Raw genomic sequence first — 15,311 nt, forward strand, 5'->3', positions numbered from 1 at the left:
GAACACTTTAATAAGTTTTTGTATTATGTTCCATACATGACCATTCATTTAGCTCAGTTGGCTGGACTACTGGCTTGTATTGCAGAGTACTGCCAGTTGTAGAGGTTTAAATCCCTGACTGACTGAAGTGACCATGAAGGAGTCTCCCCACCCTCTCCCCTTGCCTGAGGTATCGTGTCCCTCATGTTAAACTATCATCAGTTACCTCTCTCTCTAATGAGAGAGCGGGACGATGGTAACTTTGCCTTATCTGTCATGTCTGATTGAAATGACAGTAATGTAGTTTATTTTGCATTTTATTTCATAAAGTACAGTATACTTTTGCAACAAAAAAGTAATCGATTCATGTAAATTATCTAATTTTATTATTTAACAATTCAGTATCATCATTAAAACATATTCTGTCACAACCATATTGTTTGTTTTCCCAAACAAGTCATAGGTTTGTTTTCCCAAATTGTAAAAAAGAACACTTTGAAAATGCTGCAATCCTCATGTCCCTGTGGAGATTTCCAGAGAGTATAGATAATAGGCTTCATTAACTCTGAGTCGAGTTCAGTCGGATAGTTCATCGAGGCAGAGTAGTGCATTCAGTAGATGCACGGAATAGCTCTGATTGCCAATGAAATATATTCCATGACCCTGGCTATCATTGGGTGTTCTGAGTAAGTGGGTTTACACAGAAACTGTTTTTCCTGTGGGACTGATACAGACCTTTATGCAGACACCTGAATCACTGTTATAATTTCATTTTCAAAGCATCAATTGGGCTGAATTATCTTGACTGTGAGTTTCTGATTGTGGTTTGGAAGCAGTGAGGACTGCAGATGCGGGAAAGTCAGAGTCCATAAAGTGTGGAGCTGGAAAAAGCACAGCAGCACAAGCAGCATTAGAGTCGATGTGTTGGGCAGGACCTGACGCTAAACCCCCTGCTTTTCTGATGCTGCCTGACCTGTTGTGCTTTCTCGACTCTGATTGTAGTTTGCATGATTGTGTTTAGATTACATTACATTACATTACATTACAGTATGGAAACAGGCCCTTCGGCCCAACAAGTCCACACCGACCTGCCGAAGCGCAACCCACCCATACCCCTACATTTACCCCTTACCTAACACTACGGGCAATTTAGTATGGCCAATTCACCTGACCTGCACATCTTTGGACTGTGGGAGGAAACCGGAGCACCCGGAGGAAACCCACGCAGACACGAGAGAACGTGCAAACTCCACACAGTCAGTCGCCTGAGGCGGGAATTGAACCCGGGTCTCAGGCGCTGTGAGGCAGCAGTGCTAACCACTGTGCCACCGTGCCTCCCACAATAACGCAATAATGCACCAGTGATGTCTCATCAACCTGAATCAATGTAGTTACAGCACAGATAGCCTTTCTACGTATCAGAAACACAAAAAAATGCTGGAGAAACTCTGCAGGTCTGGCAGCATCTGTGCAGAGAAAGCAGCGTCAATGTCTTGAGTACTTCCTTCAGAAATGCATCTGTTCAACCCGTGAAACTGATTTTGATAACTTTTTGTAAGTTCTCTGTTCTCTCTGTTGTAGACTCTGTTCTCTCTCCAGAACCACTGAGTTTCTCTAGCAATTTCTGTTTTTGCTTCAGATCTTCAGCATCAGCACTTGTTTGGGATATTTTCGAATCAGTCTGTTCAGAGGTGACATGACCCACCTGAGATTGCAAAAACGGGGATGTGATGTTGGAGCTGTACAGGTCCTTGGTGAGGCCACAGCTGGAGTACAGTGTGCGGCTCTAGTCCCCACACTACAGGAAGGACGGGATCGCACTGGAGGGGGTGCAGAGGAGATTCACCAAGATGTTGCCTGGGATTGGAGGTATTCAGAGGTGACGGAAAGGCTGGATAGGCTCGGGTTGTTGTCTTTGGAGCAGAGGAGGCTGAGCGGGAGCTGATCGAGGTTATGAGGGTGCTAATGGAGTTTAGAAGGACGAGGGGAATCTGATTGAAACTTTCAGAACACGGAGAGGCCTGGATAGAGTGGATGTGGAGAAGATGTTTCTAATAGTAGGAGAGACTAGGGCCCGAGCGCACAGCCTCAGAACTAAGGGATGATCCTTTAATGCTGGGAAGTGATTCAGTCAGAAAACTTAGCAGCACAAGCTCATTTTCTCAGGCCGGGTTATTTCCATGTTTCTACTGCCCTTTCTGTTAGTGAAAGGCAGGAAAGTCACCCTTGAGCCTGCCTGTATCTCTTTGCTCAGTTAACATCCTCCTTATGACTTCAAACCAAGTGTTTGCCTCCCCATCCTATCTGGTCTGGTGTGTGACTGCTCCTCCATTTGGTGTGGTGGTGGTGAGGGGAGTGGGCGGGTTGGGAGGGGGGGGAAGGGTAGTGAGGGGGTGGCGGTGGGAGATGAGGGGATGCTGCGATGCTGGATTGTTTTCACTCACTTCATCGTCCCACCTCATCCTGTTCTCCTGCTGCTCCCCTCCAACACCAAAAGTTTCCATCTGGTCAAACCGAAATCTACTCAGGATACGCTTCCTTGCACCCTCCCAATTTCGATTCAGTCAGGACTTTTGCTAAAGCTTCATCCAATTGGTTCAGACGACCCTAAATGACCCGTCACTCTCTCTCTTTCTGTCTGTCTCTCACTCACTCTCTCTCTCTCTAGCTCCCCAAGAGAGTTGTCATGACTCCCTGCCTGTCCGGCCTCCCAGTTCTTGCCCTCCAATCCAGTTTGACCACCTCACCATGGATCAGCAGTGTATTGGCACGTTTTACCACCTGGCTTCCACAGGGAATGGAGGAGATGGAATTTCCCAATGGAGCTGGAGATCCCACTTTGATACATGACTATTGGGCTGCCCCATACCCCTGGCGTCCTCGTGGCTTTCCTGCTCCAATTGACAGTGACCCAGCGCATTGTCATCACAAGAAACTCTGTCTTCTCACGGTAGCACTTACATCTCCACCAACCCGTCTTCTCACTCTTTCGCCTCGTTCACATTTCAGGAGAATCATACACAGAATGGTGAACGTCTTCCCTTTAAATATCCCCTCTTGTTCTCCCAACCTTTTCTTAGCAGTTCATTGCTGATGTGATCCAGGTCAGATACAAATATTAGCCAAAAGTGAGTACTGCAGATGCTGGAAATTAGAGTCGAGAGTGTGGGGCTGGAAAAGCACAGCAGATCAGGCAGCATCCAAGGAGCAGGAGAATTGACGTTTCGGGCAAAAGCCCTTCATCAGGAAGGTATTCCGAAAGATCGATTCCCCTGCTCCTCAGATGCTTCCTGACATGCTGTTTTTCCAGCACCACACTTAGATACAAATATTATCAACCTGACAGGTTCACACAGCTTCTTTCCCAACTGGTGCTACCTGAGCAGTTGCGTGTTTCCATTTATTCATATATACATGCTAGTTTAATTGTAAAATCACATTCCCAGCTCTCTGAGTATTTCCTTTTATTGTCGAGGGATTGCACCTGAATAGCTGGAAGTGTCAAATGAGTCTGAGGCATTGGGGAGGTGGAATCTCTGATTTAAGGTCCATGTCTTAAGATCAAAAGAAGTAGAAACAGGAATAGACCATTCAGCTCCATGAGTTCACTCTGCCTTTCAATTGGATCATGGATGGTCGGACCTTCCTCACTTTCCTGCCCTTTTCCCATACCCTGACTGATCAAGAGTCCACCTGTCTCAGCCTATACACAAGGAGTCTGCTCTTACAGCTCTCTGTAGGAAGGAGTTCCAAAGACATCCAGCCCTCTGAGGGAAGAAATTCCTCCCTACCTCAGTCTTAAAGTGGTTCTCCTTTATTCTGAGACTGTGCCCTCTGGTCCTCTATTCTCCCATGATGTGAAACATCCTCTCAGCATTTACACTGTCAAGCCCCTTAAGAATCTGACATGTTTCAATGAGATCACTTCCCATTCTTTTAAACATTAGTAAATAGAATCCAAACCTGTTTAACTTCTGTACATACAACAATCCCTTCATTATCAAGGGTCATTCTAGTTTTCTGGCCCCAACAGCCATTGGAATGTCCTGGCCCACCAATGACTACTCAGCTCCTCATCCAGACGTGTGCACCCACTGGAAACTGTGGTAACATGGTGGAATCTGGAGTAGAAAGTCCGGTGCAGGTAACATCCAAACGGAAGTGTGTCTGACCACGCATTAATTGACCAAATCCCATAGCGATCTGAAGATGCAAACATAATGCGTTTGATCCTTCACATTATGGACCCTTCGCCTCTCAGGATCTGGGAATGGGCGTGGTGTGAAAGTCAAAGAAAGTCATTGCCATTTGTCCAAACCCACAAGTAGTGTGCTTCCATTTTCACGGATGCTGAATTTCACCTCCCTTCAGCTTTCTACTTTCCTACACTAGGTTGCTTATGGTAAAAAATGCAAAGCCAGTTAAATTTGTTAATGTGAAGGTGCTGGTGTTGGACTGCGGTGCACAAAATCAGAAGCCACATGCCACCAGGTTATAGTCCAACAGGTTTATTTGAAATCATAAGCTTTTGGAACGCTGCTCCACAGTAAAATAAACTTGTTGAACTGTAACCTGGTGATGTATGACTAGTTAAATTCAAGGTTGGGAATATCACTCAAACTTATTAATATATCAAGCAGGAAGCGAACTAAGACTTATCCCATAAACTCTCAGTGTGTTAGGCCTGGGAATAGGCATATCTGAGATGAACCAAAATCATAAATGTGATGCTTAAACAATTTAATGCCTCTTTTGTTTGATTCAAACATGTTCTCTTCTCGCTCTTGCAGTTAATTTAGTGGCGCTCATGATCCTGTCTCAGGGAAGCTGTGGTCTGTCCTCCTGCACCACTTGTTATCTGGTGGCCATGGCAGCATCATATCTGATGGTTCTTATCACTGAGGTTATACTGAGGCACATCAATTCTTATTATTTCCATTATCTTTCTTGGATATCAGTCCTGTGTGCAAGATAATCTATTTCTTGTCAACAGCTGCCACCGTCTGCTCTGTTTGATTCATGGTCACTTTCAGCTTTGAGTGATTTGTCATTATCTGCTACCGGAGACTGAAACCTGAACATTGCAAAAAGACAAATGCAGTTGCAATTCTATCAATAATGTACAGCCTGATCTGTTTAATACATGTTCCTTTCTACTTTAGATTTAAACCTTATACAATATTTCACAACCTACCATGGTTCCATGTTTCAAAGCTGAGCTATTTTAGTGAGCTCAGCTGGGTGGGATTTACATGGTTCCTTACACTTGTTAATCCATTGCTGCCATTTATTCTAATTCTGCTACTCAATGCTCTGACAGTCAGACACATTATAGTGGCCAGTCGAGTCCAGAAGGGACTGAGGAGACAGGGCAAGGGAGAGAATCACAGTGACCCAGAAATGGACAGCAGGAGGAAGCCTGTGATTTTACTCTTTACCATTTCCAGCAGTGTTGTGATTTTGTGGTCAGTATATGTGATAAATTTCATTTATAACATTATTCCTGCAACTGATCCCACAGATGGTGATAATTCTTTATTCATATTTGAACAAGTTGGAGTTATGTTCGTGAATTTAAGTTGCTGCACAAATGCATTTATTTACGGGGTGTCACAATCCAAATCAAGAAAGCAGCGAGATGTACCTTTTGCATCAATCAACATTGTGATTAGCCAAATGCAGATCCCAAAGTTTCCAAATTGTGGATGATGCTTTAATATTTGTAAATATCTGCATTGACTGGTTTGAGGGGTGGGTGATTTAAATGTTACTGGTGAGGGCACAGCCTTAAAGTAAAGGGAAGACTCTTCAGAACGTAGGTAAGGAGAAACTTCTTTAGACAGAGAGTGGTGAATCTGTGGAATCATTGCCACAGATTGTGGAGGCCGCATCATTGAGTATAAGTAAGACAGAGATATATAAGTCCTTGATTGTCAAAGGGATCAAGGGTTACAGGGAGAAAGTGGGAACAGGAGATTGAAAAAAACCTATCAGCCATGATGGAATGGCGGAGCAGGCTCGATGGGCCGAAAGGTCTAATATCTGTTCCTATGGTCTTATGGCTTAGAGGGGGCAACATTCTTAACATGTAACCAGGAGAACATTCATACCAACACGTACGAAGTAACACAAGGGTGAAAGCTCCTGGATCTAATTTTGTGAGTGGAATTGAAGTGACAATTGTCAGCTTTGCAGATTGAGCCAAGTTCATCAACAGTAAAAGAGGTGACCGCTGCTCAAATAGCCAGACAGCTCAACCTTTCACAACTTGAACAACTCACCACTTTGAAACTGAGGATCCGAAAGATGATTTACCACATCTTATGCAATTTTTCAAGAGCAGCAAAGAATAAGATTGTCTCTATTTTGGTGCACAGTTGATTTTTTTAAAAAATTATCATTTGGAGTTTGAAATGAATTGTGGATTTTGCAGACACCTTGAAATAAGCAGATCTGGAAAATGAAAATCTGGGAGTTTTCTGGCTCTATTCCCACATTCTTGCTGTCAATTCAATAAGTAGGAACAGAAATTTCTCCAAAAGAGCATCTGGAAATTTATTATTCATTGCAATTAAAGGCAATTATGTTAAACCCACTATGGTTATCAACCCCAACATTAATTTAATACAATACAATACAGTTGCACAGCACAGTCTGACAACTGTCTGAATATAGTTAAAATCTGAGAATGACAAGGTCAAATATGAATGCAGATTGAATGTTTTGAAATGTCAAATTTCCTGGACTACACAGAAATCCCAATCCAGGCAGCAGTTAGAATTCTGCATCAGTTAGCCGAATTTATTCGCAAACAACATCGAACATTTACTGAGCCAACTTATCTCCAGCAGCATTACAGCTCAATCCTCATTCACCTTGGTCCCATGTGGAATTCATACATCTCCATTTCAAGATTTAAACTTGCCTCTTCCCTGTATTGCTTGCAAAGAGTCTGAACAACACTTGTTCCACCCCAACAAGTTGCTCCACGTTAATTAGGTTTAACTTGAACTTTTGAAACTTGACACGTATGCCACTGCTTTAGACTCCACAGGATCTGAAGCAGTCCATGGCCCCTTTGCAGAAAGATCTGAACAATAAAAGACATTTGGATAGATCCATGAATAGGAAAGGTTTGGAGGTATATGGGCCAGGAGCAAGCAGGTGGGACCAGTTCAGTATGGGATTACCTTCAGCATGGACTAGTTGAAACATGACTGAATGGCAGAAAAACCTGTATTTATAGATGCTTCAATCTTCCACATCGTGAATAATTTAAAATTACAGGTGGTGATAATTACAACTGTGCAACACATGGATTTAGGTAGGTTGTTACATTTGTTACAACAGAGTATAGAAGGCAATATTACGACAAAGTTTACTGAGCAGATGAAATCTCCCTGTGCTGTTGTGGAACCTGTTCCTAAAGGACTGACGCTAACAGCTACATGGAGCCACATCATCACAACCGGGAGACCCCACATTCCAAGTGAGGGGACAGTTTCAGACCGGGCAGTGATGCAAATCCTGCCAAACATGAGACTAACCTGATCCCACAATCCAAATAATGACTGAAGTCTTCTGATTAATGATATACTTCACTTAAACTTGAGCTTACCATGTCCGCCTCTCAGTAACTTACATTTGCAATAGGGGTCAGCATATCCCTCCAGTACAAGTGACACTTGAACCCATGATGTAGTTAGCCAGGCTGCTGTGGTCTCACTGCTGGTGTTAATCACATTTGACCATGCTCATCCCATTCTGCTGGTGCAACACAAATAATGAAGTTGACCATTATTTAGTATTGGCGATGTCCCACGCTATCGGTAGAAGTGACTGTACTGCATTGATATGAGAATGATGATCTCATTGACATGAGATGTAGTAAAAATATCAGTTCATTAACGCTGGTGCCCTGCAGATACACCGGAGAAAACCGTGCTGCTCTGGTACTAGTGCCCAGCTACAAATATCTAGATGTGGTTCTTTGGTAATGGTTGTACAGTGACACTTGATCAAACAAAGATATTCTGATAAGAACAGTACTATTAAATGAACATGAGGCATCGCAGTGCTTCTTTGCTGTGATACTTTTCTGATATTTACATTTACGCTTTGAGTGCTTTTCCACAGAGAATTACACTAATTATTTTCATAGGGGCTAACCGTGCTCCCATAAACCCTTCTTCAGGAATGAGGCTGGTGTGCCAAGCGGGCTGAGATTAAAGGTTGGGGGAGGGGGTGGAATTTGGTGGAGGAGCGCTGGGAATACGATAGGTGGAAGGAGGTGAGGGTGAGGGTGATAAGCCGGAGAGGTCGGGAAGGAGATTGCAGGTCAAGAGGGCGGTGCTGAATCCGGGGGTTGGGGACTGAGCTAAGGTGGGGGGGAAGAGGAAATTAGGAAGCTGGAGAAATCTGCATTCCTCCCTTGTGGTTGGAGGGTTTCTAGGTGGAAGATGAGGCGCTCTTCCTTCAGGCGTCGTGTGGCCAGGGTCTGGCGATGGAGGAGGCCAAGGACCTGTATGTTCTTGGCGGAGTGGGATGGGGAGTTAAAGTGTTCAGCCATGGGTCATGTGGAATATAAATAGCAACTGATGGGATGAATAGTTTGTGTGTGCTCCTGATTCAAGGTTCAAGCAAAAGAGAAGTCGCAAACAATCACACTGACATTCCAAATTAATTGGAACAGTTATAGGGCCATCCAGCACAGAAACAGACCCTTCAGCCCCCCAATCCATGCTGAGCATAATCCCAAGCTAGACTAGTCCCACCTGCCTGCTCCTGGCCCATATCCCACCAAACCTTTCTTATTCATGTACTTGTCTTTTAAACATTGTAATTGTACACACATCCACTGGTTCCTCAGAAAATTCATTCCAAAAATCAACCACTCTCTGTGTAAAATATTTGCTTCACATGTCTTTTTTAAATCTTTAAAGATTTACCCCCTTTTCTTGAAATCCCCCATCTTTGGGAAAAGACAACTACCATTAATTCTATCTGTACCCCTCATTAGTTTAAAAACCTCTTTAAGGTGACTTCCCAAGATCCTTTACTCCAGTGAAGAGAAGTCTCAGTGTTATGAAGTTGAAGACATGTGCTGTACCTTTCAGAGAGAGCGAATGCTGTCCTGCACTGAGAGCTTGCAAGCACCTGTCGTATGACTAACTAGCAGTTTCAGAGTGTACTGCAAAATTAAAAATATGTAGCATTTGCCTGCGAAATGGATACTGAGTTCGTTGCTGTTTTGACAGTAATTCAAATTTAATGAATCAATTTAAATTATGCCCCAGTAACTAAAACACAATTGAGTTTGAATTTATTGTTTTTGCCAACATCGAACCGATGGGACGATGTGATGTTAGAGGTATAAAATAGGCTGGCAGTTTGAAAGTCAGACAGAGTAACTGCCATCGACAGTGTAACTGCCATTGAAATACTCCCTGTCAAAGGTACTTTTAATATAAAAAATATTTGCAGTAAAATAATGAAAATGACCCAGAGAGATCTTCAGCCAGAACAAGAGAGACAGAGACAATGACAGCCGCTGTGTGGTTTTGAAATTAACTTGGTGTAATTTTAGTAAGTATCTTATTGGAACGGCATATTGTTATAAAGTTGGAGGCAGACAGTAAGCAGTTAAGAGAAAGGGGGGCTTAGAGTTGTGAATACTTTTTGTTTAATGTTGACTTTTAGAGTTAAGGAATGAATTTAGCTTCCATCAAGAATTTCATCCAGTGAGGGATAGAAATTGGGAAAAGGGAAGATCTTACACTACAAAACAAAGAGTAGAGAACATTGGAAGTTGTTTATCACAGGATTAAAAATAAGTCTTAGTGGGGAGAAAGGAGGTGAAATGCCTCAGGTGTTTCCACTGTGGAAAAGTGGGACACTTAAAGTCACAGTGCTGGCTGTTAAAGAAAGGCATTGTTGGAAAAGATGTGGTAAAAGAGGCTCAGCCAGTGGCATTCGTGAAGATAGTAAAGGAAACCCCAAGAAAAGTCGAGGAACTGCAGGAGAGGTCACAGCCTTGGCAGGGGCTGGATATCGAGTTAGTATCTGATCTCTACAAAGACGTTGCCTCTGTGGGTAAGGTTTACTCAGAAAGAAGGAAAATATGTTATAATTTTGAGAGATACAGGTTCTAATCAGTGTCTCATAGTAAGAGATGAATGTAATAACACTCCTTCTGACCTGTTACCTGAGAGAGCGGTAATTTGTGGGATAGATGGACAGAAATTTGGCATTCCCCTCTATAAGATCAGGTTGGAGTGCCAATCAAGACTGGGCAAGTTACAGTGGGAGTGATTGACAGAGTGTCTGTTCCAGGAATGTAGTTTGTTGGGAACGATTTAGCAGGATCCAAGGTAGGAGTGACACCCCTTGTTGTGGAGAAGCCCAAGGAAGACCAAGAAACTGCGGAGTTAAAAAGAAAAATACACTGAAAACTTTCCAGACTGTATTAAAACGATCTCACTACCGTAAGTTACAGCAAGTCACAAAAACTAAACAGACAGATGAAGATGTTGAGGTTCAGTTAGCTGACACACTGTTCGACGTAATAGTGCAGGAAATACCTGAACAGACAGAGGGTCAGGCTGAAGTGTGTAGTTCTAAAAGGCTAATGGACTTTGAACAGAAAGACAAGACAATAAAAGATATATGTATTGATGAATACTCAGTAAAGGAGTCAGAATGTATTCCTGATGGCTATTATCTTAAAGATAGAATCATAAGGCGGAAATGGAGAGCATGGCAAATTAATGCAGAGAAGAAATGGGCCAAAGTGTACCAGACTGTGTTGCCAGTAGCATATCGACAGCAAGTGATACAGTTCGCACATGAAAAACTAGTCGGAGGTCACTTAGATGTAAGGAAGACTCAGGCTAAAGTGCAAAAGCATTTCTATTGGCCTGGACTGCACAAGGATGTGGTTAACTATTACCATACATGTCATACATGCCAAATGGTAGGTAAGCCACAGGCAGTAATAAAACCAGCCCCTTTGTTGCCAATCCCACATTCAAAGAACCTTTCACGTGGGTTATAATTGATTGTGTAGGTCTCCTTCCTAAAACTGAAAGTGGGAACCAATACTTGCTAACCATGTGTCTACCAGATTTCTAGATGCAATTGCATTATGGAGTATTAAGGCAAAAAAGTGTGGTAGGCGAGTTCGTAGCTTTCTCCACACGGTATAGGCTACCCAGAGAGATTCAATCAGACCAAGAGTCTAATTTTACTGCTTGGCTGTACAAGGAGGTTATGGATAACTTAGGCATACAGCTGTTTAAATCAAGTGCACACCATCTTGAATCTTAAGGAGCTTTGGAAAGGAGGTATTAGACCTTGAAAAACCATGTTAAGAGTGCACTGTCAAGATTACCCAAATGATTGGGATAAAGGTATCCTATTCGTATTATTTGCCATTTGAGATGGCCCAAACAAATCTACTCAAATTACTATCTTTGAGTTAATACTCGGACATGAAGGGGGAGGGGATTTGAAATTAGTTAAAGAGAAATTAACAGGACCCAATGTCGGAGATCTCACACTTGGATTATGTATTGGAGGTGAGGGAGAGAATAAATTGGGTACATAAGTTTGCTAAACATTGCCCAAAGTGGTCACAACATAGAATGAAGCAGGTGGCAGCTCAAAACTCTGAAATTCAGATGTTTTCCCATGGGGAAGACGTATTGGTATTGTGACCAGTGGTAGGAGATCCATTCAAAGGCAGGTTTAGTGGTCCCTATCAAACTAAGAAAAAAATAAGTCCGGTAAACTATCTGGGAAGGATGCTAGATAGAAAACAAACTATATCGGTATGTCATGTGAATGTGTTTAAATCTTATTATAATAGAGACAGGGAACTGGAGAAACAGATGTTAGGTACTGCCCTGCAGAATGAGGATTCAAATCCAGATGTCTTGGAGTTTGATGTGCCTCAAAATATGTTAAACAATATGAAAGTCCTTGAGGAGTGGGATAGGTTAGTAAACGATCTGTCTCAGGGTGGGACGGTGGCACAGTGGTTAGCACTGCTGCCTCACAGTGCCAGAGACCCAGGTTTGATTCCAGCCTCAGGTGACTGTCTGTAACTGAGTTTGCACATCCTCCCTTTGTCTGCATGAGTTTTCTCCGGGTGCTCCGGTTTCCTGCCACAATCCAAAGATGTGCAGGTTAGGTGAATTGGCCGTGCTATATTGCCCAGACTTCAGGCATGTATAGATTAGATGCATTCTTCAGGGGTAAATGCAGAGGAATGGGTCTGGATGGGATACTCCTTGGACGGTCACTGTGGAATTGTTGGGCCGAAGGGCCTGTTCCCACATGATAGGTATTCTAATTCTGAACACAGTTGAAAGAGATCATTGCAGCAGTATGAGGACATATGCAGGAATAAGACAGGGAGGTCTAATGTTATTGTGCATGAGGTAAAAGTAAGGAATGCTGTTCTGATAAAACAACACCCCAACAGACTTAACCCTGGTAAGCCACATAGGTCCAGAGGAAGTGGATGCGAAGCTCAATGAGGATATCAGAGTCAGAGTGAGTAGAGTTCGACGATCGTGTTCTTTCCCAAACCTGATGGGACTGAATAGTCTAGTGTGGATTATCAGAAGGTGAATACCAAATTAATATCAGACTCATACCCAATACCAAGATTGGAGGACTGTATAGAGAAAAACGGACAAGCCAGTTCCATCACAATGTTGGACTTACTGCATGGTTATTGGCAGGTAGGTTTATCAGAGTAAGCGAAAGAAGTTTCTGCATTTGTAACCCCAAATGGGCTATATCAATACAAAGTGATGCCGTTTGGAATGAAGAACGCACCCGCCACATTCAAAAGATTCATGAACAGAGTTGTGGTTGGACTAACAAACAGTGCAGTTTATCTGGATGACGTAGTGATCTTTAGCGAGTCATAGAAAGATCACATGGTACAGTTGGCAGAGCTGTTTAATCAATGAGAAGCAAAATCGGTAATAAACTTAAAGAAAGCAGAACGTGTGAAGGCAGAGACGATGTTCTTCGGGCATAACATCGGTCATAGAAGGTTGACCCCAAGGAACACCAAGACGAAGTCCATCAAGGAATTTCCTTGAAGAAAGTGGTGCTTCAATTTTTGGGACTTAGTGGATTCTACCAGAAGTTTGTGGTGGCACCGCTAACAGATTTACTGAAGAAGAACACCACATTTCAGTGGATAGAACAATGCAGGAGGCCTTTGAGAATTTAAGAGCAGTGCTAACCGTCGCACCAGTTTTATCTGCATCAAATCTTTTGAAAGCCTTCGATTTTGCAATCAATGCTAGTGATATCGGAGTTGGAGCTGTACTGCTACAGAAAGATGATGATGCAATTGAAAGATCAATTGGCTACTCTCCAAAGAAACTCAATACACACCAGAAAAAATACTCTACCATTGAAAATGAATTATTGAGTTTGATACTGGCCTTACAAGTTTTTAATGTTTATGTGACGAACAATATGTTGGAGACAATGGTATACATGGATCACAATTCTCTTACATTATTGGAATGTTTTGAAGACAAGAATATGAGACTATTTTGTTGGAATCTCATGTTACAGACTTTTAACTTACAAATTGTGCATGTTGTGGGTTGTAAAAATGTAATAGCAGATGCGTTATTGCAGATTTAACCAATTAGGTATAGATAAGATTGAACAGATATCAATATTAAATGTGTGTGTGTTTAAAAAAATTAATATAAACTTAGATTAATGTCCGATGTGTTTCATTGCAATGGGGGTTAAGAATTAGGAAAAATACGAAGCCAACTTTTCATTATGATGGTTCATTTCTTCTTAAGGTGGAATTGTTATGAAATTGAGAGGTTATGAAATTAAGAGAGAGTGAATGCTGTTTTACACTGAGAGCTTGTCAGCACCTGCCATACAACTAGCTAGCAGGCTCAGAGTGTACTGGAAAATTGAAAATATGGAACATTCGATGTGAAATAGCTAGCTGAGTTGGTTGCTGTTTTTATGACAAATCATATTTAACCATTCAGTTTAAATTATGCCTCAGGATACTAAAGCCCAATCGATTTTGCCAACCTTGAACCAATGAGGTGATCTGATGTTGGGGGTATAAAAAGGCAGGCAGTTTGAAAGTCAGACAGAGTAACTGCCATTAAAAGAGTAACTGCCTTCGAAACACTCTCTGTCAAAGTTACCTTTTCATATAAAGAATATTCACAAGAAAAGAAAGATAACCCAGAGAGATCTTCAGTCGGAAGAAGAGAGACAGCGACAACAACAATCGCTGTAGGGTTTTGAAATTAAGTTGATGTGATTTTAATAAGTATTTATTGGAACAGTATATTGCTATAGGGTTGGAGACAGATAGTAAGCAGTTAAGACAAAGGGGGGCTTCGAGTTGTGAATAGTTGTTTCTTAATGTTCACTTTGAGAGTTAAAGAATAAATTGATAATATTTCCTTTAAATAGTGGCATTTGAGAGTTTTCTGTCACTCGTATTTTAACAGATTACAAGGTGAGGTGAGCTTTTCTGGGCGTTTGCTTTAATTAACAGAAGGCTCACCGCCGTGTCATAACAGCAAGGCTAAATCATATGAACTACATGGAGAGCTGGCTATTTAGAATCAAAATTGGCTTGAAAACAGGAGACAGATAGTGATGAGGGTTTTTTTTTGACTAGAGGCCTGTGACCAGCAGTGTGCTGCAAGGACAGGTGCTGGCTCTATTCCTTTTTGTCATTTATATAAATGATTACGATATGAACATAGGAGGAATGGTTAGTAAGTTTTCTGATGGCACCAAAAATGGAGGGGTAGTGGACAGTGAAGAAGGAGTATAATGGGGTTTGATCAGATCGGCCAATGGGGTGTGGAGTGGCCAATTGAGTTTGGTTTAGAAAATGTGAGGTACTACATCTTGGAAAGACAAATCAGGGCAGGTTCATTGTTCCTTGAAAGTGGAGTCACGGGTAGACAGGAGAGTAAAGAAGGCATTTGGTATGCTTGGAGACAGTAAGGAGTGCAGATGCTGGAAAGTCAGAGTCAACAAATGTAGAACTGGAAAAAGGAGAGTCGATGTTTTGGGCAGGAGTCATCACCAGGCCTGGGGAGGGGGAAAGGCATGTGAGAGATAAATAGAGGAAGGGGGATGAGGCTTGGGGAATGGTAGGTGGTATGGCATTGGTGGATGCAGAGAGGAGATGATTGTGACTGGTCAGTTGGAAGGGTGGAGTGGACAGGTGGGAAGGAAGATGGACAGGTTAGGGTGCGGAGTGGAGATGGAAGGCTGGACTTGGGACGAATTGAGGGGTAGAGGAG

Source organism: Chiloscyllium plagiosum, unplaced genomic scaffold (assembly GCF_037043375.1).
Source record: "Chiloscyllium plagiosum isolate Xiang-an unplaced genomic scaffold, Cpla_swu_hap1 HiC_scaffold_8, whole genome shotgun sequence".
NCBI classification, from domain to species: domain Eukaryota; kingdom Metazoa; phylum Chordata; class Chondrichthyes; order Orectolobiformes; family Hemiscylliidae; genus Chiloscyllium; species Chiloscyllium plagiosum.